The sequence below is a fragment of the Eleutherodactylus coqui genome, chromosome 10 (assembly GCF_035609145.1).
Source record: "Eleutherodactylus coqui strain aEleCoq1 chromosome 10, aEleCoq1.hap1, whole genome shotgun sequence".
NCBI lineage: Eukaryota > Metazoa > Chordata > Amphibia > Anura > Eleutherodactylidae > Eleutherodactylus > Eleutherodactylus coqui.
In genome coordinates, this window is record NC_089846.1 from 96,885,596 (window position 1) to 96,912,303 (window position 26,708).

Here is a 26,708-nt window from a genome sequence, read left to right on the forward strand (position 1 = left end):
ATCTTCGGTCTCCCGAGTCGGATAGTGGGAGAGCGGCGGGAGGCAGTACGGAAGATCCTTTTCCCTGTAGTGAGGCGACAGAGGGGGTTGTAGGCTCCGGGGACTTCCCCCTTTTGGTGGGTTGTCTATTCTTGTGTTTTTTACCCATTGTTAAACTTAAAGTTAAATAAATGGCCGCTGTGGCCAAAATTATCCAAACTAGAAGTAGTAGCGTATTGTTTTGGTGGGTTACAGGGAAGTGGGGGGATAGGTCACAGAGGCTCACTCCGTGATACCCGCGTCATGAATGTTGCGATGAGCCGTGTACAATTGAGCATATGCCTATGTGAAAGCGCCCTAAGCGTGCATTCACACAACCCAATGTCCCCGCACGAGTTCCATCTGATCGCGACATGGGCGGAACTTACACTGGAAGGTATCCCATTGATTTCAATGGGTTAATTTACACAATGAGACGTGGGGCTGTGAATCCCTATATCGTGTTCCCACACTGTGAAAACGGCCTCGCATCACTTCGGCGATGAAGTGAACCTTCACTGCGGAGTTCTCCCATTGCCTTGATTGGGGCTGGCGGCAGCAATGGGGCTGCGATGCAAGATCACGCACAAGATAGAACATGCCGCGATTTGTTCCCTGCATGGCATCACATCGCAGTGCCATGCTGGTAAACATCGCTCATGTGTATGACCCTATTCAAAAGAATGGGGTTGATATCTGTGCGAGATTTAGCGAGAATTAGCTCCGCCCCTGTCCCGCCTCTCTTCATTGAAAATAGTGCAGAGGGGTGGAGAGGAGGCAGAGAGGGGGCGGGAGATCAGAGCACTGCTCCTGGCTCTTCCAGCCTCCTCCCCCTGCAGAGAGAGATGCCGTATATCGGCTGAGCGTGAAAACCCAGCCGATATACGGTCGTCTGAATGCACCCTAAAATCGCTGGTTTACAAATACGATGTCAGTGCGAGATTTTTGGAGCGATATGACCCTCGCCAGCGTGGATGCACCCTTAGACATGGTGGAGGGTTAACTTCCATAATTTTGCACAGAACATAAATTGGCCACACTCGGACTGTCTCAGGTCTTATTGGCCATCGACGGTTATTGAGTCTCTGTAGTGGATAGCCAGGAGGGTGATGATCTCACATAGAGTTCAAGGTAATAATGACTTCTATGCACGGAGAAGCGATGCACATCTACTTATAAACCTACGGCTCATGCACTTCCTCTGTACGCAGGCCAATAGCAGACATGGTGTCCCTGCTGTCTCAGACCCACAGTACCGATGTTCCTCAGTCTCTCTGGCTGTCTCAGACTCATTAACGGCCACAACGTTGGTCCGACTCTCTAAAACATCAGTTATAACTGGGGGTTCATTCACACGGCTGGGAGGGTGCGCCCATAATGGCTCCGGCATCTCTATTCTTCTGCACACAGAGACACCTGGAGGAGCGGGCCCACAGCCATGGAGACAGTGGGGTTGTGAACTGAGAGCAAGGCAGGTGGTTTGGTCTCCGCAACCAGAAAGGATGCACAAGGGGTGGTCAAGTTATGCAAAATGTATTTACTACAGGTTAAAGGGGTTGTCCCGCGCCGAAACGTTTTTTTTTTTTTCAACCCCACCCCCCCCCCCCCCACCCCCCGTTCGGCGCGAGACAACCCCGATGCAGGGGTTAAAAAAGAACACCGGACAGCGCTTACCTGAATCCCCGCGCTCCGGTGACTTCTTACTTACCCGGTGAAGATGGCCGCCGGCATCTTCTCCCTCGGTGGGCCGCAGGGCTTCTGTGCGGTCCATTGCCGATTCCAGCCTCCTGATTGGCTGGAATCGGCACGTGACGGGGCGGAGCTACACGGAGCCCCATTGAGAAAGCAGAAGACCCGGACTGCGCAAGCGCGTCTAATTTGGCCATTAGACGGCGAAAATTAGACGGCACCATGGAAACGAGGACGCCAGCAACGGAACAGGTAAGTGAAAAACTTTTGATAACTTCTGTATGGCTCATAATTAATGCACAATGTACATTACAAAGTGCATTAATATGGCCATACAGAAGTGTATAGACCCACTTGCTGCCGCGGGACAACCCCTTTAATAAAGGCAAGTTAATAGTAAAAGAACAGGAATAAGGACAAGCAAAATACACAGTATAGTTGGAACAATTCAAGTTAGATTTCACAATATATTCCACGTTTACTATGTCCACCCCCACAGCACGGACACTGAAAGAACAATAGTCCCAAAACTATCCCTAACTGACCCTAACTTCACATTTGGGTGCGCACCCCTCTTACCAGTGGTCCGGGTGGACTGCTTACAGTTTGTAGAAGCGCACGTTGGGGCCCAATGTCGTCCCTTCCTTGTATAGCGAAGCGTCCTCTCCTCACGGTTATCACAACATCCGAGGCAATAAGATTCTTCTCAGCAGGCAGGAAAACAAAATGGAGGCAATGAAATCCAACAGCAAGTAGCTCAGCACACTGACAGTCCTGCAGAATCCATACACCGTGGTGTGATATAAGCCAGGGGTTGTGCAGTTACCGTCCGGTACTCAACAGCACTGCCAGTCTTTAGCTTTGGTGGCAATGTCCACAGCCACAATGTCAGTATTACTGGTTAGCCACTGGGCACAGTCCTTTCAGCATGGCTCCACTGAACATTCTGCCTCTTTATACTCTGTCTGCCTCTGGACTGAATTACACACAGGTTAGCTGCACAGGAAAGTCCTCTAAGATCTCCACACACTCTCCATGCAGCACAGACACTTGGTTCTCTCTCTGCAAAGATGGCTGCTGCTCTCTGTGTGTCGTCACATCCTGCTTCCTTCTCATACTGGGTCTGCAGACAGGCAGGCTGACCTCATAGGGGTGTGTCCCTCCAGCATCACATTCCCATTGGAGGGGCTGCTGACCAGAATCACATAAACACATATACACTCAACTTTAACACAGTATAAACAAATGAAACTTGGCACATCATTGGGCTGTATATTACAGGGTAGAGCAAGACCTTGTCATGGTGCTCTACCATCTCCTTCCCTGAGGGTAGCTTGGGACCCGACCACGTTACTGCTTGGGGAGATCACAGGGGTTGTAACATGAGGCACAAAACGTTACATTTTTCAGATAGGACACCACATACCAGACAGTTAACCCTTGCAGTCCTGCAGCCATCTAATCCACATAAATCAAATGCATACCACAAATAAGACGCTGACAATATAATGACACAAGACAGGCATAAAACATTATGGAGGAGCCCCCATAACTCTGGGCCACTACACTTGTCTCACGGCACTGCTTGTGTTAGCGTCGTACATGTGATCACCTGACTATTATTACACTGGCATCACACCTTATTTATATATCAGTACCACATATTCTAGCTGGTCAATAAAGATCTTACAGCACATCAATGGGGTCTAATTGTTGGAAGATGTCAGTCAGGAGAAGGGGACCAAAACATTTGCAAGGCATTACATATATCATGGAGCACAGTGAAGACCGTCAGCAAGAAGGGGATTACATTTGGCACAACAGTGACATTACCAAGAATTGGACGGCCCTCAGAAATTGATGAAATGCCAGAAAAAAATTGTTCCGGGGAAGTCCAGGAGGCCGACAGCAACAGTAAAGGAGCTGCAGGAGTTTCGGGCAAGTATCGGTTGTGTAGTCATGTGACAACCATCTCTCGTAGTTTTTATATGTCCAGGCTGTGGAGTAGGGTGACAAGATGGCAGCTTCTTCTAACAAAGAAGAACATCCACACCCGGACAAAATCTCCTTCTGAAATTTTCAAAGTCTCCATCCCGTCTGTCAGAAGTCCGCGGAGAACGTGTTCTGTCTGATGAGACCGAGGGGGAACTTGTGGGCCAGAATTCCAGAAGGTATGTTTGATACAAAGCCAACACTGCCATCACCAGAAGACCCACCAGTGAGGCTGGTGGGTGCAGCATTATGTAGGGGCTGTTGTGCTACTGGAACTGGCGCTTTAGTCAAGGGGGCGGTAATTATGAAGAGTTCCAAATATCAGTCCTCTCTGGCTGAAAACTCAGGCCTCGGCTAAAAAGACGAAGAGGAATTCCACCTTTCAGCACAACAACGACCTAAAAGTAGAACTCCAAATCACCAAGAGAATGGCTTCACCAGAAGAAGATCAGAGTCTTTAAATGTTCCAGCCAGAACCCAGGCCTGAATTCCATTGAAGATCTGTGGGTGACCTGAAAAGGGCACTACGAGATGCCCTCGCAATCAAACAGATTTTTCAAGGAAGAGTGGCAAAGTCAGGATGTGCCATGCTGATATACCCCTGCCCAAAATGACTGATGTAGTGGCCTGGATTTAATGGGGCCCCTCCATAATGTAAGAATGAATTTGTCTCGTGCCCATGTATTGTCAGTGTCTTTCATGTTGCATGAATATGATGTGTATTGCAATTCTGCAGCACTGAATGAGTTAACTGTCTGGTATGTGGAAATGTCTGAGAAATGTATCTCGTTGTTTGTCACGTGATCGTGCTTCTTATATGTGTTTGCAAGGTGTTTTGGAAAGGGTCTCCACACAGACACCTTCAGTTCTTTGTGGGCAGGAATGGAAGAGGCTGAAAGGTATCCTCAGCCTTCCCTGGGTCCGCTTTGCCCCGGAGATGCCAGTGGTGTCCTGAGCCACTGATGGATGGAGAGAGAGTGGAACTGCCATCCCTGTGTAGAGTGCCTGCAGAATAGGAGTGCTGACCGGTAGAGAGCTGGTGAAAATAAAAGGAGTTGGTACCGGGACCAGAGCCCTAAAGATAACTAGGACTGTAGATTCTTCTGTCAATCCGTAAATTTCTCCTCATCACACCACTTTGTGATGTCTGCACCATTTTCCTGCTGGCGTGAGTTAAATACTTGTACTGGACTGTAAATAGTTTTCTACAAGTAAAGGAGCACTGCCGACCGTTTCCAGCTTTGCTATTTAAAAGTTCCCTGTGAGTGTAGACCATTTATTTCATCATCCGGATTCACCGCAGAGGAAAGAACGATGGCGTCACCCGTGACAACTGACTGCCAAGGTAAACCATGTATTGAGTTACCCCTTTGAGAGGCCTACCCTCAGTTACTTGGATGGGTCCCATGCTACCCTCAGGGTGAGAGATGGTAGAGCCCCGTGACAAGGCCCAAACTCTACCCCGCTGTCTCCTAGACTGAGGGCCCACTTCTCAGACGCTGCACTGACTGCTGTCATAAAGGCAAAGGGTACATCAACAAAGTATTAGTTTTAGGGTGTGTATATTTAGGCAACCACATAATCTTAGCTTTTTTCCACCCTAAGTGATTTCAGTTTGTTTTCAGTGGAATTGTCCAGATAACGGGTCACACTGAGGGGAAAAAAATCTGAAATGATACATGAGATTTTTTAAAATGACAGAAATTTTCACAGGGGTGTGTAGACTTTTTGTATCCGCTGTATATCATGTACAGCGTTATGAAATATGATGTATACACAGCTATATTCGGGACGGTTTGGTGGAGGCAGCGCACATTCTGACAGTTAGTAGAGGCGTGGGCGCCGCTGATGTAGCAGACACGAACAGCTGGAATATCCACAGACATTTATAAAGATGTTTAATAGGCAGAGAAGGTTTTTATGGCATCAAATTAAGTTGTTAACGATTCCTGTTATTCTCCGTAATTACCTATAAAGTTTGTGATTACCACATGAAGCTGCAGCGTTGACTCAGGAATGTCGCAGCTTCTTCAGTTTCTCTTTCATTTTGTAACTTTTTGTAAAACCTTTTTTCACTCTCTTCATAAATGAGTGAGGTCACAGAGATGACTTGGTGGATGCAGCCAGGACCTAGGTGGGCCTCATTTGTCAGCACTGACCAACAGTTAGACAATTCTTGTTGCCCCTAATAACCAATCAGAGCACAGCTTTCATTTCTCAAACTGCTCTGGAAAACTGAAAGTTGCTCTGTGATTGGTTGCTATGGGCAACGAAGGGTGTCTAAGTGCAAATGAGGCCTCCTGTGTAATCATCAGTCAGACATTGCTGCGCGGAAACTGAAGAGACCCCCCAATAGTAATAGTACCCACATTGCCCCCTAGAATAACTGTGCCAAGCAGGGTTCCCCCTGCTAATACTGCCTACATAGTGCCCCCAAAAGTGGTGTAAGTAGTAATAATGCCCCCATAGCGCTAAGCAGAGTGCTAATAAAGATGGGGTGTAGCTATAGGGGGCAGAAGTAGTAGTCAGGGGTGTAGTTATAAGGTACAGAGGGAGCAGTCAGGGGTGTAGTTATGGGGGGGCAGAGGGAGCAGTCAGGGGTGTAGCTATAGGGGACGGAGGGAGCAGTCAGTGGTGTAGCTATAGGGGACGTAGGGAGCAGTTAGGGGTGTAGCTATAGGGGGCAGAGGGAGCAGTCAGGGGTGTAGCTATAGGGGGCAGAGGGAGCAGTCAGGGGTGTAGCTATAGGGGACGGAGGGAGCAGTCAGGGGTGTAGCTATAGGGGACGGAGGGAGCAGTCAGGGGTGTAGCTATAGGGGGCAGAGGGAGCAGTCAGGGGTGTAGCTATAGGGGGCAGAGGGAGCAGTCAGGGGTGTAGCTATAGGAGGCAGAGGGAGCAGTCAGGGGTGTAGCTATAGGGGACGGAGGGAGCAGTCAGTGGTGTAGCTATAGGGGACGGAGGGAGCAGTCAGTGGTGTAGCTATAGGGGCAGAGGGAGCAGTCAGTGGTGTAGCTATAGGGGACGGAGGGAGCAGTCAGGGGTGTAGCTATAGAGGGTACAGAGGGAGCAGTCAGGGGTGTAGCTATGGGGACAATTCTTTATTGATATCAATTAAAACCAAACATAAAAGGGCTGACGGACTAACACACAAGTAGTACAGTGACAAGGGGGAATGTTTATAATTGCTGGAATTTAAATAGTTGTATTTTAGGAAACACTGCACCTCGTGTAGTATACCGTGCCCTATTAATTGGTTCAGTATGGCACAATTGCAGTATATAACCTCTACTAGTCTAATGCCAGGTTGGATCTCAAGTACATACCAAGCAGTGGGGTAGAGATATAAACAACTTGATGTGTGTCACGTTTCTGAGACAGCTCAAAAAAAGAGCTTAAATGTAAACTTGGTATATATCAGATTGGTGGTAAAACTCTGACATACATCAGGATGATGCAATGGCTCAAGAAAGAGCTTGATTGAAGATTTGATGTATGTCAGGTAAATAAAATAGCTCTGACATACATCCAGGAGATGAAATGGCTCAAGGCGTTTCCCTGTCCTGTTATAGACATCTGGAGCTAGTGTAGCATCCCGGAACACCATCCTGGTCCCCTCCAAAAATGTCATACAGGTCTATCTTATGTGGATGCACTGTGCAAAGCTGTCATGTCATTTTCTGTATGAATGTTGCACAGCTGCGGCGTCTGAAGGGTTAACTCCCCTAAAATCATTGCCTGTCAGCTGAATGTATCTTTCCTACTGTGTCATGTGGTACGAGTGAGGATATAAAAGTGTCTGAGAGCGGAAAGGAGTCTTCATCAATCTGTGTTAGAGTAGGGTTCCATCTAACATGCTGCGGGGACTAACACAGAGCCGCATGGGAGCACCATCAGCTTACATGTTGGTGAAGATGGAAGAAGAGGAACGACTACCCGTAGCGCATGTAGAGTGGATGTAATAGGAGTGAGTCTAATGCAGAGAAAGAGAGAGCGCACAACCCCCAACATCCTGCTTCACACAAACCAGGTACCCGTTCACATTGCGGCAGTTATTTTTCCTGTGTGGCCGTCCACCAATAGGATCACCACATAGAGATACGTGATTGTGACACCCACGTGGATGATGTGCCGGGTGCATTTAAACTAAGTCTTCTCCTAAGTCATTTTGTCTTGCCAGAGAGTATGTGGAGAGGATCTTGTCTTTTTACCTCCTCTGGAGTATATATAATGTCCAGGACTGGTGACATATAGATAACGTTGACTATAGGGCCATATTGTTCCTGTGTATTTCTCCTCCCAACCTCTGAGCTTCTGTCTGTCACTGCTGCCGTGAATCTAACTATAATTACCTGTATGCAACAGCTTATTCAAGTAAAGTTTATCCGATCTCAACCGTTCCTGAGGACCCGAGGTACGATACACTTGTCCAGTGTTTATTACTCCGCCGCATAGAAATAACGTCATGGGAACGGCTGTCACATCCAGGGGTTTCACCTCTGGTCAGTGGGGCTGGTGGCAGCAGCGGCGGCCCCATTGACATACAGAGAACATCGCGATCCTCTGCTACAGCTGTCACAGCTGTGGCAGAGGATTTCTTCATCTCCGCAGGGAATCCCATTGTCACTGAACACTATGACAGCATTGTCACAGTGTCCAGTGACAAGGGGACTCCCTGCAGAAATATGCTATCCCATTGAATTCAATGGAGCCGGTGCTACAGCTGTACTACTTGCGTGTTAGTCCGTCAAGCCCTTTTATGTTTGGTTTTAATTGCTATCAATAAAGAATTTATATTTTAGTCTTTTTCTGTAAGGGGGTAGCTAAGTTTATATATAGACTTTTCCTCCCTCTGTGAATCCTAACTATAGGGGCAGAGGGAAAAGTCAGGGTGTAGCTATAGTGGGCAGAGGGAGCAGTCATGGGTGTAGCTAAAGGGGGCAGAGGGAGCAGTCAGGGGTGTAGCTATAGGGGGCAGAGGGAGCAGTCATGGGTGTAGCTAAAGGGGGCAGAGTGAGCAGTCATGGGTGTAGCTAAAGGGGGCAGAGGGAGCAGTCAGGGGTGTAGCTATAGGGGGCAGAGGGAGCAGCCCAGGGTGTAGCTATAGGGGGCAGAGGGAGCAGTCAGGGGTGTAGTTATAGGGGGCAGAGGGTGCAGTCATGGGTGTAGTTGTAGGAGGCAAAGGGAGCAGTCATGAGTGTAGTTATGCAAAGAAAGAATATGTTGACACACAATAGCACCCTTATATTATTTATCAAAGTAATAGAATGAATTCCACTCACCTGGTACATGGTGGGACTCCTGGATAGGGATCCCACCGGTACCTAGTGTCCAGATCTGCATATCAGTATGTCTCTTGTCCTTTGATCCAGGTATTTTGGAGATGCGTCTTGGAAGATGGCAGCCCTCTGGTTGACCAGGGGCTTGCAAATGAGTCAAGCAAAGGAGAAAACAAAAAAACTCTGCACTCTAGGACTATGAGAATGATCTCCGGACCCACCGTTCTATTCGTTTTAAAATAACCGTTCTTTATTACATCATTTCTGCAATGCGTTTCGGCACATGTCGGTGCCTTTCTCAAGCATAAAATAGCATTCACAAAGTACATTTATATAAGTACATCTGCTAATGAGACTTACAATCCCCGCGCCCGCATCAGACGCCAAGACCGTCATCATGATGTCACTATAGTGGGATGGACTTTCGGTTTCTATGTGACGCAGGTCACATGATCGGCGTAGGTGGAACCCAATGTGCGTTCCATTCCCTATTCTCACTCATAAAACAATATGAGAGTATAACGTGTGTGAGAACTATACGGGGATCTCTTCTTATTATTGTAATATTACAATTCTATATTGTAATTATAGCAGTGGTTATAATATAATATATAGAAAATCAATCATATAAAAATCATCTAGTGGACTTCTATGTAGAACCCAATCAATATCAGGCATTAATGAATTATAATTTACTTAATCAATAAATAATCAATAAATGAGTGATATAAAACCTATATATATATATATGTGTGCATTCATGGGTACATTTAGTTATAGCATAAATTTATTTTTTGTCCAAAATTATTAGTGTAAATATTTATGCCTAGATTATGTGAAATATACAAATATTATATATACTTATGGATAAAATTAGTTATAATTAGAGATGAGCGAGCACCAAAATGCTCGGGTGCTCGTTACTCGGGACGAACTTTTCGCGATGCTCGAGGGTTCGTTTCGAGTAACGAACCCCATTGAAGTCAATGGGCGACCCGAGCATTTTTGTATTTCGCCGATGCTCGCTAAGGTTTCCTTGTGTGAAAATCTGGGCAATTCAAGAAAGTGATGGGAACGACACAGCAACGGATAGGGCAGGCGAGGGGCTACATGTTGGGCTGCATCTCAAGTTCCCAGGTCCCACTATTAAGCCACAATAGCGGCAAGAGTGCCCCCCCCCCCCCTCCCAACAACTTTTACTTCTGAAAAGCCCTCATTAGCATGGCATACTTTTGCTAAGCACCACACTACCTCCAACAAAGCACAATCACTGCCTGCATGACACTCCACTGCCACTTCTCCTGGGTTACATGCTGCTCAACCGCCCGCCTCCCCCCCACAGCGCACAACAAAGTGTCCCTGCGCAGCCTTCAGCTGCCCTCATGCCACACCACCCTCATGTCTATTTAGAAGTGCGTCTGCCATGAGGAGGAACCGCAGGCACACACTGCAGAGGGTTGGCACGGCTAGGCAGCGACCCTCTTTAAAAGGGGTGGGGCGATAGCCCACAATGCTGTACAGAAGCAATGAGAAATAGAATCCTGTGCCACCGCCATCAGGAGCTGCACATGTGGGCATAGCAATGGGGAACCTATGTGCCACACACTAATCATTCTGTCAAGGTGTCTCTGCATGCCCCAGTCAGACCGGGCTTTTTAATTCATAGACACAGGCAGGTACAACTCCCTATTGTGAAGTCCCTGTCGACCGACAGCATGGGTGGCTCCCTGGAACCCACCGGCGATACACAAAAATATCCCATTGCATTGCCCAACACAGCTGAGGTAGTAATGTCGTGCTTAATGCAGGTGGGCTTCGGCCCACACTGCATGCCCCAGTCAGACTGGGGTTCTTTACAAGTGGAAACAGATGCATTTATAATTCCCTGTGGACCCACAGCATGGGTGGGTGCCAGGAAGCCACCGGCGGTACATAGAAATATCCCATTGCATTGCCCAACACAGCTGAGGTAGTAATGTCGTGCTTAATGCAGGTGGGCTTTGGCCCACACTGCATGCCCCAGTCAGACTGGGGTTCTTTACAAGTGGAAACAGATGCATTTATAATTCCCTGTGGACCCACAGCATGGGTGGGTGCCAGGAAGCCACCGGCGGTACATAAATATATCCCATTGCATTGCCCATCACAGCTGAGGTAATGTCATGTTTAATGCAAGTGGGCTTCGGCCCACACTGCATGCCCCAGTCAGACTGGGGTTCTTTAGAAGTGGACACATGTAGTTACAACTCCGTGTGGACCCACGGCATGGGTGGCTCCCTGGAACCCACCGGCGGTACATAAATATATCCCATTGCAGTGCCCAACACAGCTGATGTAACGTCAGCTGTAATGCAGGTGGGCAAAAAATTAATTGGATTACACTGTAGGCGAGGGCCCACAAAAATTGGTGTACCAACAGTACTAATGTACCTCAGAAAAATTGCCCATGCCCAACCAAGAGGGCAGGTGAAACCTATTAATCGCTTTGGTTAATGTGGCTTAAGTGGTAACTAGGCCTGGAGGCAGCCCAGTTTAACGAAAAATTGGTTCAAGTTAAAGTTTCAACGCTTTTAAGAGCATTAAAACGTATAAAAATTGTTTAGAAAAATTATATGAGTGAGCCTTGTGGCCCTAAGAAAAATTGCCCGTTCGGCGTGATTACGTGAGGTTTCAGGAGGAGGAGCAGGAGGAGGAGGAGGAGGAGGAATATTAGACACAGATTGATGAAGCAGAAATGTCCCCGTTTTGGATGGTGAGAGAGAACGATGCTTCCATCCGCGGGTGCATAATACGTATTGCTTAGGTATCGCTGCTGTCCGCTGGTGCAGAAGAGAAGTCTGGGGAAATCCAGGCTTTGTTCATCTTGATGAGTGTAAGCCTGTCGGCACTGTCGGTTGACAGGTGGGTACGCTTATCCGTGATGATTCCCCCAGCCACACTAAACACACTCTCTGACAAGACGCTAGCCGCAGGACAAGCAAGCACCTCCAGGGCATACAGCGCGAGTTCAGGCCACGTGTCCAGCTTCGACACCCAGTAGTTGTAGGGGGCAGAGGCGTCACGGAGGACGGTCGTGCGATCGGCTACGTACTCCCTCACCATCCTTTTACAGTGCTCCCGCCGACTCAGCCGTGACTGGGGAACGGTGACACAGTCTTGCTGGGGAGCCATAAAGCTGGCAAAGGCCTTGGAGAATGTTCCCCTGCCTGCGCTGTACATGCTGCATGATCTCTGCGCCTCCCCTGCTACCTGGCCCTCGGAACTGCGCCTTCTGCCACTAGCGCTGTCGGATGGGAAGTTTACCATCAGTTTGTCCACCAGCGCCCTCTGGTATTGCATCATTCTCGAACCCCTTTCCTCTTCGGGAATGAGAGTGCAAAGGCTCTCCTTATACCGTGGGTCGAGCAGTGTGTACACCCAGTAATCCGTAGTGGCCAGAATGCGTTGAATGCGAGGGTCACGAGAAAGGCATCCTAACACCTCACTAGGAAGATCACTTTCAGGATCCTCCTCCTCCTCCTCTTCCTCCTCCTCAGCCCATACACGCTGAAAGGATGACAGGCAAGCAGCATGGGTACCGTCAGCAGTGGGCCAAGCTGTCTCTTCCCCCTCCTCCTCATCCTCCTCATGCTCCTCCTCCTCCTCCTGAACGCGCTGAGATATAGACAGGAGGGTGCTCTGACTATCCAGCGACATACTGTCTTCCCCCGGCTCTGTTTCCGAGCGCAAAGCGTCTGCCTTTATGCTTTGCAGGGAACTTCTCAAGATGCATAGCAGAGGAATGGTGGCGCTAATGATTGCAGCATCGCCGCTCACCACCTGGGTAGACTCCTCAAATTTTCCAAGGACCTGGCAGATGTCTGCCAACCAGGGCCACTCTTCTGTAAATAATTGAGGAGGCTGACTCACACTGCGCCGCGCAAGTTGGAGTTGGTATTCCACTATAGCTCTACGCTTCTCATAGAGTCTGGCCAACATGTGGAGCGTAGAGTTCCACTGTGTGGGCACGTCGCACAGCAGTCGGTGCACTGGCAGATTAAACCGATGTTGCAGTGTCCGCAGGGTGGCAGCGTGCGTGTGGGATTTGCGGAAATGTGCGCAGAGCTGGCGCACCTTTCCGAGCAGGTATGACAAGTGGGGGTAGCTTTTCAGAAAGCGCTGAACCACCAAATTAAACACATGGGCCAGGCATGGCACGTGCGTGAGGCTGCCGAGCTGCAGAGCCGCCACCAGCTTACGGCCGTTGTCACACACGACCATGCCCGCTTGGAGGCTCAGCGGTGCAAGCCAGCGGTCGGTCTGCTCTGTCAGACCCTGCAGCAGTTCGTGGGCCGTGTGCCTCTTCTCTCCTAAGCTGAGTAGTTTCAGCACGGCCTGCTGACGCTTGCCCACCGCTGTGCTGCCACGCCGCGTTACACCGACTGCTGGCGACGTGCTGCTGACACATCTTGATTGCGAGACAGAGGTTGCGTTGGAGGAGGAGGAGGAGGAAGGTGCTTTAGTGGAGGAAGCATACACCGCCGCAGATACCACCACCGAGCTGTGGCCCGCAATTCTGGGGGTGGGTAGGACGTGAGCGGTCCCAGGCTCTGACTCTGTCCCAGCCTCCACTGAATTCACCCAATGTGCCGTCAGGGAGATATAGTGGCCCTGCCCGCCTGTGCTTGTCCACGTGTCTGTTGTTAAGTGGACCTTGGCAGTAACCGCGTTGGTGAGGGCGCGTACAATGTTGCGGGAGACGTGGTCGTGCAGGCCTGGGACGGCACATCGGGAAAAGTAGTGGCGACTGGGAACTGAGTAGCGCGGGGCCACCGCCGCCATCATGCTTTTGAAAGCCTCCGTTTCCACAAGCTTATACGGCAGCATCTCTAGGCTGATCAATTTTGCAATGTGCACGTTTAACGCTTGAGCGTGCGGGTGCATGGCGTCGTACTTGCGCTTGCGCTCAAACTGTGGCGCTAGCGACATCTGGACGCTACCCTGAGAGACATTGCTGGATGGGGCCGAGGACAGCGGAGGTGAGGGTGTGGGTGCAGGCCAGGAGACGGTAGTGCCTGTGTCCTCAGAGGGGGGTTGGATCTCAGTGGCAGGTTGGGGCACAGGGGGAGAGGCAGTGGTGCAAACCGGAGGCGGTGAACGGGCATCGTCCCACCTTGTGGGGTGCTTGGCCATCATATGCCTGCGCATGCTGTTGGTGGTGCCTCCCCAGCTGATCTTGGCGCGACAAAGGTTGCACACCACTGTTCGTCGGTCGTCAGGCGTCTCTGTGAAAAACTGCCACACCGTAGAGCACCTTGACCTGTGCAGGGTGGCATGGCGCGAGGGGGCGCTTTGGGAAACAGTTGGTGGATTATTCGGTCTGGCCCTGCCTCTACCCCTGGCCACCACACTGGCTCGGCCTGTGCCCACACCCTGACTTGGGCCTCCGCGTCCTCGCCCGCGTCCACGTCCTATAGGCCTACCCCTACCCCTCAGCATGGTGTATTACCAGTGATTTGATTTCCCAGGCAGGAAAGAAAGTGGCGCAAGCCTGCAGCCAAAATACAATTTTTTCCCTTGTTTTTCAAAGGACAAGCCACACTGCGTGTATTCAATGAATACTACTAAGTTTAATAACTGTGTTGTGGCCCTGCAAATGTGTCAGAGAACTGCAGTGATGCAAAGTTATTCGCTACAGCAGATCAGGGATTTCCCATGCAGGAAAGAAATTGGCGCAAGCCTGCAGTAAAACATAGCTGGCTGCGTCTGATTTTTTTTAACGTTCTGCACGCAGCACACACGTACCCAGAGCCCTGAGGACTGTCAGAGGCAGGCGAAATACAATTTTTTCCCTTGTTTTTCAAAGGACAAGCCACACTGCATCTATTCAATGAATAATGTATGTCTTCTGGCCCTGCCTACGCAATTCTATCCCTGTAGTATTAATGCCGGGTGCAATGGTCTGCACAGCCGGTTTTGAGAAAAAAAAAAAAATGCAACACTGCTAACAGCAGCCTGGACAGTACTGCACACGGATAGATGTGGCCCTAGAAAGGACCGGTTGGGGTTCTTGAAGCCTACACCCACTGCTAACACTCTCCCTGCCTAACCACCACTTCTGTCCCTATTGCAGGGCGCGATGCTCTGCAGATCCAATTTTGAAAAAAAAAATAAAAATACAGTGCTAACACAGTACTGCACACAGGTAGATGTGGCTCTGAGAAGGACTGTTGGGGTTCTTGAAGCCTACACTAACTCCTAACGCTCTCCCTACAGCAGCTCCAGCACGATACCACTGTCCCTCAGCTAACTCACAAGGCGTGTGTGGCGAGCCGCGGGAGGGGCCGACTTTTATACTCGGGTGACATCTGATCGTCCCAGCCACTCACTGCAGGGGGGTGGTATAGGGCTTGAACGTCACAGGGGGAAGTTGTAATGCCTTCCCTGTCTTTCAATTGGCCAGAAAAGCGCGCTAACGTCTCAGAGAGGAAACTGAAAGTAACCGGAACACCGCGTGGTGCTCGTTACGAGTAACGAGCATCCCGAACACCCTAATATTCGCACGAATATCAAGCTCGGACGAGTACGTTCGCTCATCTCTATTCAGCAATCAATCAGTACCAACTAGAAAGGAGTCACACTTACTCGAGAGAAGGGGGGTATGATGACCAGAAATCCCCCTCCTTGAAGTGATGTCTCCTCACTGCCTGAGAGCACAGAAACGCGTTGCTCATTTTCATCATTAATTGGAATAAAGGTGATATCGTACTATTGATGCGACTAGAACGTGGCGTTTATTTGACAGTGAGGAGACATCACTTCAAGGAGGGGGATTTCTGATCATCATACCCCCATCCTCTCGAGTGTGACTCCTTTCTAGTTGGTGCTGATTGATTGCTGAACTAAACAGTTCTATGAGCGCAGAAACTTTTTTGTATTAATAGTTGTTTTCTATCAGTAACTAGAGATGAGCAAGAATACTCGCTAAGGACAATTACTCGATCGAGCATTGTCCTTAGCGAGTATCTCCCCGCTCGGGAGCAAAGGTTCGGGTGCCGGAGCGGGTGACAGGTGAGTTGAGGCAGTCAGCAGGGGGGAGAGAGGGAGAGAGAGATCTCCCCTCCGCTCCTCCCCGCTCTCCCCCGCCGCTCCCCGCTGGCAGCCGAATCTTTGCTCCCGAGCAGGCAGGTACTCGCTAAGGGCAATGCTCGATTGAGCAATTGCCCTTAGCGAGTATGCTCGCTCATCTCTAATAGTATAATAGTAACCCCCTTTCAGTATACAACCGGGTACCTAATAGAGGATGCTAGAGATCTCTGGGAAGACTGAGAATCAACAGAGGGCAGGATAACGGGACAGACCGGAATGGAATATGAGACGTAGGATAGGGTCTGGATGGGGCAGTAGAAAGAGAGGAGGACAGAAATATTGAAAGTACCCCCTTCTGGTTACTTTTTTTCCCCATTTAAGGCCTCCTTCCCACGAGCGTGACGGGCTCCGCAGCGTAATATTCCGCTGTGAAGCCCGTCACGGCGCCCCCCAGAGCCCCTATACTTACCTGCGGGAGATAGCGTGAAATCGCTTCCCCGCCCACCACCGCCGCGTCACCGCTCGTCACCGCTCGTCACCGCCCACCGCTCTCGCGTCACCAGCCGTGTCACGTGACGCGGCCGGACCGCGTCATTTGGCGTCATATGACGCTCGGCGGTGGGCGGGAAAGCGTTTTTTCACGCTATCTCCCGCTGGTTACAGCGGGAGATAGCGTGAATGGACGGCTTCCATTGACTGCAATGGAAGCCGTCAGTGCGTACAGCCCGTCCTCACCCGCAGAAAATAGAGCATGCTGCGGGTGAGGACGGGAGAAATCGCGGTGCGTAATTCCGCGGTGGAATTACGCATCGTGAGCATGGAGCTATTAGGTTCAATAGAACCTAATAGCTGCGTGCAACGCAGCGGATTTTCGCCGCGAATTACGCGGCGGAAATCCGTTCGTGGGAAGGAGGCCTTATTATGGTTGTTTTTTTGATTTTTTTGTGTTTGCCTAATTTGAAACAAACAGATTTAGACACAAAGAATGGGAGGATCGAAAGTGCCGAGTAAACTATAATAAGAAAAAAGTACAAGAGACCAATATGTTTAATATAATATTCTTTTTCCCAAAGGGACAATGCAAGTTATGTCCGCAAATGGAAATTCTTTGAAGAATATCATTGTATTTTTACAAAATGTATTTTATTTCTGTAATATTGTTTTAATATCATTATTTTTTTCTCTTTTTTTTTAATTGAAATGAAAAAATATTTGTAAAAGTTTAAATAAAAAAAAAATTGAAAAAGTTTGAAAAAAAAAGTCCATTAGAATCCATTTTCACGAAATCCATAAGTCATCGGAGAAAAAAGGAAATGTATTGGGGTTACCGGCTCAAGACCCTGGTAGAATTTCCGCCCATTGACGCATGCATAGGATTGCATTGCAAAACACAATCCTGTGCAGACGGCTGCGATTTGTCTGCGTGAAAATACATGCGGAAAACAAATCGCGGCATGCTCTATTTCTGTGCGGGTCTCACAGAGGCTCGCACAGAAATGTCACTCCTGGCACCCCGACTCTGCTCTGTGCATGCGCTGGCTGGCCAGCAGCCGGCAACTCACAGAGCCAGAGCCACGGGAGAAGGTGGGACCCGCAATGGTCCCTGCAGGGGTGCGGGTCGGGTCCTGCTGCAAGATTTCACGCAGGGCATCCGACCCGGCTGTGTGCAGGCGGCTTATTTCATATAATTTATACATAAATATTTACACTAATAATTTTGGACAAACAATAAATTTATGCTATAACTAAATGTACCCATGAATGCACACACACATATATATATATAGGTTTTATATCCACTCATTTATTGATTAATTGAATTATAATTCATTAATGCCTGATATTGGTTGGGCTCTACATAGAAGTCCACTAGATGATTTTTTATGTAATTGATTTTATATGTATTATATTATAACCACTGCTATAATTGCAATATAGAATTGTAATATTGCAACAATAAGAGGAGATCCCCATATAGTTCCCACACAGTGGGGTGAGAAGAAGGGTGTAGTTATAGGGGGCAGAGGCAGCAGTCAGAGGTGTATTTATGAGGGGGGGGGGGGTTAGACGGATTGGTCAGTGTTATAGCTAAGGGGGGGCACGGGGGACGGTCAGGGGTGTAGCGATAGGGGACACAGAGGGAGTAGTCGGGGTAGCTATAGGGGGTCCCACAAGCGTCCTAGCATCAGGGCTCGGGAGCTTTAGGTTCTGCCTGATGCTTTTCTGGCTCAGGTGAAGGTAAATGATTTCTTTACCATCAGATTCCACAATATTGACTGGTTAAATACTAGAAGCTCCATTCACGATTCAGTCTGTGTTTCTTGGTAAAACCTGGAACAGACGGCTCCTTGGAAATCTAGGACAAGCAAGAAACGTCGGTATGTACTTATGTAGCATTATAAGCACTTGGGCCGCCGCCATATTGGATATCAGCCAGATATCTCCATTACCTGTCAATGCTGACACACAGATTCATTACCGGGATTACAGGGCTTATCACCTGCACAGCGGAGAGCAGCGACGGAGATTTATTAGTGGTGTTTCATACACTGTCTTTAAACTAAAGTTCGTTAGGGTAAAATGCACCAAATTAAAAGTCTGACTCATCTTGAAAGCCTTGGTGCTTCATCAGCTATGAGCAGGTATATATTTGTGCCTTTATTACACCTTTTTGGCTTCAAGTTCAATACAAGTCATTCCACTGCTGACCACACCCCTCCTGCTAAACCCCGCCCCTTTCCTGTCCATTCTTCACGGTTGCTGTAAAAAGTTGCAAATCATAGTCCAAAAATGGTGTCCGGCAAAATAAGTGAAATACCCGTGATAAATTCCTCCAGTGTCCAAAATCCCTCCTGTGAGCTGGAAAATGGCCGCAATCATGGCGATTAGTAATTAGCCAAAGTTACTGGCCTATCTATCCCAAACCAGCACTGTCATGGAGTTTCTGTAGTTTTGTCTTCACAGTGTCATTTTTGTGAGTCATCAAGTGTATCTCTATTAGACTCATCCATTCGCCGTCACATGATCCACATTTGCCTAATTTCACGCAGTAGGTTCATTTTTAGAAGCAAATCCTTTTATATGCAGCTCATATCGGCAAATCTGAGTGTGCTTCTCCTAGGAAGATGGGAGCTGAAAGCAGAGAGAGCAATTACAGATTGAAGATACATGTTCTTGTAATTAAGCTGTCAATCAAACATCAATGACTCATCTCGTCTACATGTCTGGATGCAGAATTGGTAGTGGTTGGAGGAGGAGTAATTGCACAAAGTGATTATTATTAACTCCATCGCAGCTCGTCTCTTATTTTCTGGGACACATTTTAGCATTAAATGTTTTACCCCTCTAAACCACCAAGGATGTTGGCATGAGCCCTTTCACCATTCTAGACCATCAATGAAGGTGGCAGTAACCATTACAACACCTTAGAGCACAATAAATGTGTTAGCATGAACCCTTCCGTCACCAGGGATGTTGGTATTTTCTCTGCATTTTCTCTTTTCCAGCCGTAGTCCTCTCAGATGTTCCTATAAACCCCTTCACTAGCCCAGGTCACCAGAGTTGTTACCAGTAAACTTTTAACTACCTCTAGATATAAAACCAAAATTCTATGGACTACCCTGATTTATCTAGCTGGACGCCATATTTATCTAGCATTTTATTCCCTTCCTGATGTGTGCCTTCCCTGTACAGCACCCATTGGGTAATATTAGATGGACAGCCAACACCCACCTGCAACAGCGTTTAAATGTCCTGACCTGGACTGTTATGTCCCAAATGACCCAGCCGCGATGAGATCAGAAGGTGCCACTGGGAATGCCATGGTAGCATAGGTCCTTCTGAGGGCTGCCATGAATTATCATCTATTATGATGTGCCTGTGACATGTCTTAACAGGATGCCTGGCAGAATACAGTAAAGACTATACTATGCATTATACTGTAAAAACAATGAAACCATCATAAGTTTAAGTCCCCTAGGAGAAGTTAAAAATCTAAGTAAAAATAAGTGAAATAAAGATTTTTTAAATCTTTTAAAAAAGTTAAATAAATGCTTTTTTCAGACATTGTAAAAAATATGCAACACCAGAATTACGCTTTCCCACCCCCACCTCCAAAAAAGATTTGAATAAAAAGTGATCAAAAAGCTGTATGTACCCCAAAATATTGCAAAAAATGAGCCCCGCACAGCTCCATCAGTAGAAACATAAAATAGTAAGGCGTAACCCACACAAGCGTAATATCATTTTGTATCACACGGGCATAATACTCAGTGAATAGAGTCAATGAAAGTACATTGACTTTCATTCACACTAGCCTTCATTCATTGCGTATAATGCACGCAGATAAAAGAATGCAGCGTGCTCTATTTTACAGCATATTACACGTGACAGAGCCCTATTACATATGTACAGCGTTTATACGCAACATCGCTAAGCCACAGAGCAAAATGTAAAAAAAAAATTAAAGAAGGAAGACTGCGCATGACAGCGTGCGTGTGAGCCCGGCCTTATGGGGGTCAGAAAATTGTGACAGAAAATAGTTTTTAATAGATGTTTGATTTTTTTTAAGTAGCAAGGCATAAACTATAAATCTGGTATCTCCGTAATCGTACTGACCCTCAGAATAAGGCCTCATGTCCACGGGCGATGCGTAAAACGCTGCACATAATTAACTGCGCATGCTTATGTATTGAATCTCTTTTTCCTTCCGCATGATCCCATATGCGTTTTTTTGCACATCAACTTCTGCCTGCTTTTTTTCACTTTATTGCATGTATCCTAACAACACGCATTTCACACACAGTGCTTACGCAACTAATTGCATTGCATATTCACACGCCCCCATAGCCATCAATAGGTCTGTATGCATGTAATAGACGGAAGAATAGAGCATGCTGCAATTTATTTCTCACGCAAATGTGCATGTATCAACACAAACCCATTGACTTTCATTGCCTCCATTCACCACGTATCCCACGGTCGTGCAACACATGTGCAGTGCTTTCAGGCAATTTTTATTTATTACCCCCCACCAAGCTGGGTTCTCATTTTACCGACCTCGGAAGGATGGAAGGCTGAGTCAACCTTGAGACGGCTACCTGAACCACATGGGGATTGAACTTGCAACCTTCAGGTCGTGAGCGAGAGCTTACACTCTTTTGTATTTTTGAAATCTTAAAAAGTTTTCCAATACATTATTATGGTACATTAAATGGTAACGCTGAAAAATACAACTTGTCCTCCAAAAAACAACCCCTAAGTGGTTATGTCACCGGAGAAATAGGGTTATGATTTTTTGAAAGTGGGGAAGCAAAAATGAAAATGAATAAACAACAAGGGTGCAGTGGGAAGGGGTTAATATCGTGTCTGCATTCTAGACGCCATAAGACGGCTTGGGGCTCGGTCCCATTTGCACTTTGTCTCACATTTAGCTGTTCTGTCTTAGGAGCAGCCAAATAGAAACCAACGCTTCCGTTTTGAGCCCCCATTGACTTCTGTAGACGTGCCTCGGTTCTTCTCAGTCTTCTCTGTTCTTTTTCACTTTCATGTTTTATACAGAAATAATACTGCAGACCGCTGCGCTACCGATTCTATGAAAAACAAAGATCAAATGGAAGGGATCCTTCCATTTTTTTTAGTCAGTGGGTGACAGAACTGAACAAAAAGTGCTAGGCAGGAGGAAAGTGCGACAAAACAGATCCATTAAAAAAAGATGCAAACATGACTATGGGGGCGGCCATCTTATCTATACATGACTATGGCCGCGGACATCTTCCTTGAGCAAGATTAAGAGCCGTTAGAGATATGTTTTACAGCAGCCTCATGGGCCATTCACACAGTGGTCAGACGTGGAGGCATTGACTTGTATGGAAGAATTCCCTAAACATGTTCTGCCACCTGTTGAGGGGAAGTTTTGCAAAGAGGGGGAGTAGATGACCATAGCCTCTACCTATTGTGAATGGTGTATCCTGTGTTATCTACATGTAGGTGTCACCTGTCAGTGTAATCTTGTTTGTTATGTTTATGAGATGACAGATGAGAAGTTTACTCTACAGAACGGGAAATGTCAGACTAGTATTCAGCTCTGCGGTCAATGGGAGAACTGCAGGATTTTAGGATTTCTTAAAAAATATAGCTAGTGACCAAAAAAAACAAAAACAAAGCACAAAAATTCTTAAAAAGTATGTTTAACGAAAAATGTGATTAATACAACAGGTTAATTTCGGATGGCACATCCCCTTTAATCTGGGCATTCCTGGTGCTGCATATCTGGATGTCAGTTCATCCTTTGGATGCTACTAAACAATATTTTTCAATGGTTTTCGGTGAGAAGAATCGGTACCTAACAACCCCGCTCACCACCTACAAACACTCGGGGGGGGGGGGGGGGGGGACATTGGTGATGAGTCCTCCGTACACAGTGCTGTGGTACCTATCAGCAAACAGGTGGCCTTCCCATGTGATCCATCTCATGCATATATAACACACACATGTAAGCTGCATCCCAGTAGTGATTATATTTTTGCAGGTTTCTCCTGAGATGTTTCGGTGTTCTTGGAGAGTTCCTTCAGTCTTGTTTGTCTTTCTTGGTAGCTCCATTCTTAGAAGTTTTATTTGTCGGGTTTATTTCATTCTCTTACGATCTGCTTCTTTATAACAATAAATCAATGAAAGTTTGATCACCGGGTTGACAGCTGTAACAAGTAATTACCGTAAGTCGACAACCATAGTGCATATCACACTCGTGTAATCGCTTTGATCTTTAATTACATACATAAAGTATTCTCCTGTTTGAGGAGTTCCTTCACAGTCGTATATCAGTCAGCTCACACAACCTGAAAACCCACAAATTACTACGTTACTATAAAACAAAGTAAGAAAATAATACCGAGCGCATGGCTCACGATGACGTTCCTCCATGGAAATGTAATAAGTGAGACGCTGAAAGGGACAAGTCATCTGAAGAATGGAATGATTACTATGTCGGCAAATGTTATGAAATTTACTGGGTTAATAATAGATTTTGGGAGGCTCCGGCATTCTGCCCAAAAGCTCAATGGGATGAAAATAGGCATTGGTCAAGAAGTTTTGGTGGATCAGAAGATGCATCTCTGCCGGAGCCCCCCTTTTGTGTTTCTTCCTTTTGTCACTGTGGATGAAGCTCATCACCAAACAGAAAGGACACAAATCATCTACGTTTGCACAGTAAACTGCACAACACCCCCAAAAAATCTGAGGTTACACATCATGTGAAGACGGTTGGGTTCACAGAATCAGAAGTAGAGTCAAGATAGTGTAGTGGCCCAGTAAATGCTTTCCTGGCCCCTCTATAATGTCATACATGTATGTCTTATGTAGATGCACTGTGCAAAACTGTCTTGTCATTCTGTTATGTGTATTGCACAGCTGCAGCACTGCAAAGTATGAGCTGACTGTCTGTAAATGCAACAATTCTGTCCTGTCATGTGGTATGAGAAAAGCTATAAATGTGAGTGCTTGAGAGCAGGAAAAGTTGGGTGTTGGCTTATATCTCAAGTTCCACAAGATAGAGAAAAGTACAGAGTCACATGGGGGCACCTTCAGCCCTCACATGTTGAAGATGGAAGAGGAGGAGAGAATTCCCAAGTGCAAGAATCAGCATGAGTAGTGAGTGAGCCCCCAGAGAGAGAGAGAGAGAGAGAGAGAGTGTGAGCCAGTCTTTTTCCTACTCAAGGCCCAGTGCAGAGGTACTCTTATCTTCTCAATTGTTCACACCCAAGCGTCCTGAAGTCTGGGACCACTGTGTGGAGGTACTCTTCTTCAAGTCTGTCTGAATTTCCTTCTAAGTTTATCTGCACTTGGAATACTGATTGTCTTTTGCCTTGTATTATTTGAGTTATTACCCATTAAAGTTATTTCCAGGCCCTGACCATTCCCGGGGACCTCAGGTACTATACTTCTGTCTGTGGCTTGTTTATTTCCCCGCCAATGTTCATGTCGGTGGGTGCCAGAATGGTGGCATCACCCATGAAACCCCTTCACCTGTCCCAATGTTTATTGGGCGTCCCCATGCCAGAAGTGTCCAGAAAAGGCCCAGCGCTGCCCTGACCTTGGCTGCGTGCGTCACTCCGGGAGGGAGCCTGGTAAGTGCTGCCATGACAAGCCAGCATCTTGCCCTCCCAGCTCCTCAGCATATGCCATGTGTCTGGGGTCACCCTATGGGACACTGCAATAGGATAGAATAGAAAGAGTCTTCAGTACTCATATCACGGTGTGACTGGAGACTGACAACTGAAATCTATCACTTTACCAAGCTGCATATCAGAGGCGTAACCTAAAGCTCCTGGGCCCCAATTCAAAATTTGTAACAGGGCCCCAAACTATAATGCTTTATTCATAGTACTGGGCTCCCTATATGAAGGAGAGAGGCCTTATGGGCCCCCTAAGGCTCCTGGGCCCGGGTGCAACCGCATCCCCTGCACCCCCTATAGTTACGCCCATGCTGCATATTTTCCACCCTCCATTATATCGCTCAGAAGCTTGTGTTTGCAGCCTCAGTTTAAAGCATTTCTGTCCAACGTTTGGAGCGTCTTCTACTATTGCTGCAGATAGTGATCTAACCCTGGAGCGATGCTGCTACCTAATAACCGTAAATGAATCAGGATATAAAAATCTAAATATAAATGAGGTAGAAAATCCAGAGCCGGTTTGATTCCCTAGTACATTTCCAACACTCAATGATTACTCATGGCATAGGTAACAGAGAATGAAAACCAGTCAGAATGTGCGTTCCCTCATTTCTGAGCTGGAACGTTCCCAAGTGGTATCCTAAATACAGTATAAATATGGAATTCTCTTGTAGTAATACATTCTAGAGATCTGTCATAGACAAGTCAATAAAAATATAAGAAATATTACTTTTATTCATTACACGGGTATGCTAGACTCACATGCGCTGTGACCCATCCCAACCTATTACTGTATACCCCCAATGATACACTGAGACCATATTAATTTTCGGATACTTTGGGCACAGCAGCCATTTTATTTAAACAAATTAACAAATACATATTAACCAATCTATATAAGGAGAGGAGGTCCTTGGGGTCACAAAGGTCTGGTGCTTAGGCCCATAAAAACCGAACCTTGCCTCCAACCGTACACCCGGCTCGGAGACACCACTAGCCCCCCAATAGGAGGCTAGAATATCAAAGAAGGATCCAGGCCTCCCGGGATCCCTTCCCTGGCCTTACCCAAAGCACCAGACCCAACCACAATTAAATAAAATGGGAAGTCTTAAACATGAGGCTGTACCCACCAAATTCCCTCCACCCTAATATAAAAAAATGGCCTCCAAGGACCCCCTACCCGCCACAGGCTGCTACAATAGAAAATACACGTCCACCCATAATCCCTTATCAATACTGTATCCCCTTAAATTCCTTTAATAAACTCACTAACTCTTCATACTCTCTTAAGGGAAGATGGGTGGGACTCTTCTCACTTTCTCTTTTCTAAAATGGCACTCCCGCTCAAACCCTCTACTTTTATAACCTTACTCCCCTTAATTAACATATCCCTCTCTCCACCAATCCCTGTCTACCCCTATTTTCAACCCCCCTTTACACATAACTGCTGCATTAACCCATCTATCTACTCCTAATCCCTAGCTACCCTGTCATGTTTGCCTCCCCTTAGGGCCCTTTAGGCCCCTGATCTGGCTCTGTACTTTCTGTTTAGGAAAATGGGATCCAAAATGCAATATCCAGTGTGCGTCTCTTGAGTACAATAGGTGTTGCCAATCCCGGGCGTCCCTCTGAGGTCTCTGAACCTTCTCAATAACAAAACATCAGACATTACAGTCATGCGTTTATATAAAACAAAGTAGCGCCTCTCATGAACACCAACAGCTCAGAATCTGTTTGAATTTCTCACTGTGATACAAAAAAGGTTTTACAAAATACAGACTTGATCTGATTGAAATTTTGACTTTATGGTGTTGAAAAAATATCCTATTTTTATTACTTTTTTCTATCGCTTTGAACGTCCGGCTTATCAAATACGGGATTTTCTGCTCACAATTATTTTTGCTCATTTTGACATACCCAGTTTGTAGCTTAAAACCTTTTTACATGGAACGATCATCATTCAAAAAAATCGTTCAAATAAGCAAAAATAAAGGGAAATCCTTCAGTGTAAATGCAGCCAACGATCGATAGTTCATTTGCTTTTCATTCATTGTATGCAGGCATAAAAATCATTGTTGGCTCGTTCACTTATCGTTCGGTTTTGATACGTTCCGCCGTTCTTACTTATACAGCGAATGTGAATGATTAAACGATTTCTCGTTTGAATGAGCCAACGATGTATCTGCTGTATAAATAGGCTGCCTGAGAGCGAATGAGGGAACTCTGACATTGTTGGCTCATTTAAATGATAATCACTTGGTGTAGACGGATGCTACATTTGAGAAGCCCGTCATTTAATTCACTACTAGTAGTATTATACAGTACTTGACAGGATCTGAGCAGGTGCATTGGGCTGTAATGTATTTCCCCACTCATACTGATTTCATAGTATGTGCAGGGCAGGAGGACGTAGCATCTAATATGGAGCTGACCAACAAAGCTTCCTGTAAGGCTTATTCAGACCAGTGTATGCGTAAATATGTTTGCTCATACGGA

The 26,708-nt window shown here is 46.9% G+C and overlaps 1 protein-coding gene across 2 annotated transcripts in view; it reads right to left on the bottom strand.

Annotated features, from left to right (window-relative positions):
- LOC136580748 (uncharacterized) overlaps positions 1 to 26,708 on the bottom strand; it is a 129,506-nt gene that overhangs the window by 95,447 nt on the left and 7,351 nt on the right. The window contains exon 2 of one of the 2 annotated variants that reach the window (XR_010787007.1): positions 16,635 to 19,176. The exons of the other annotated variant lie outside the window; for it this stretch is intronic. The gene's annotated coding sequence lies outside the window, so the exon portion shown is untranslated. Of the gene's footprint in view, positions 1 to 16,634; positions 19,177 to 26,708 lie in introns of those variants that run through there. 2 annotated transcript variants of the gene reach the window in all.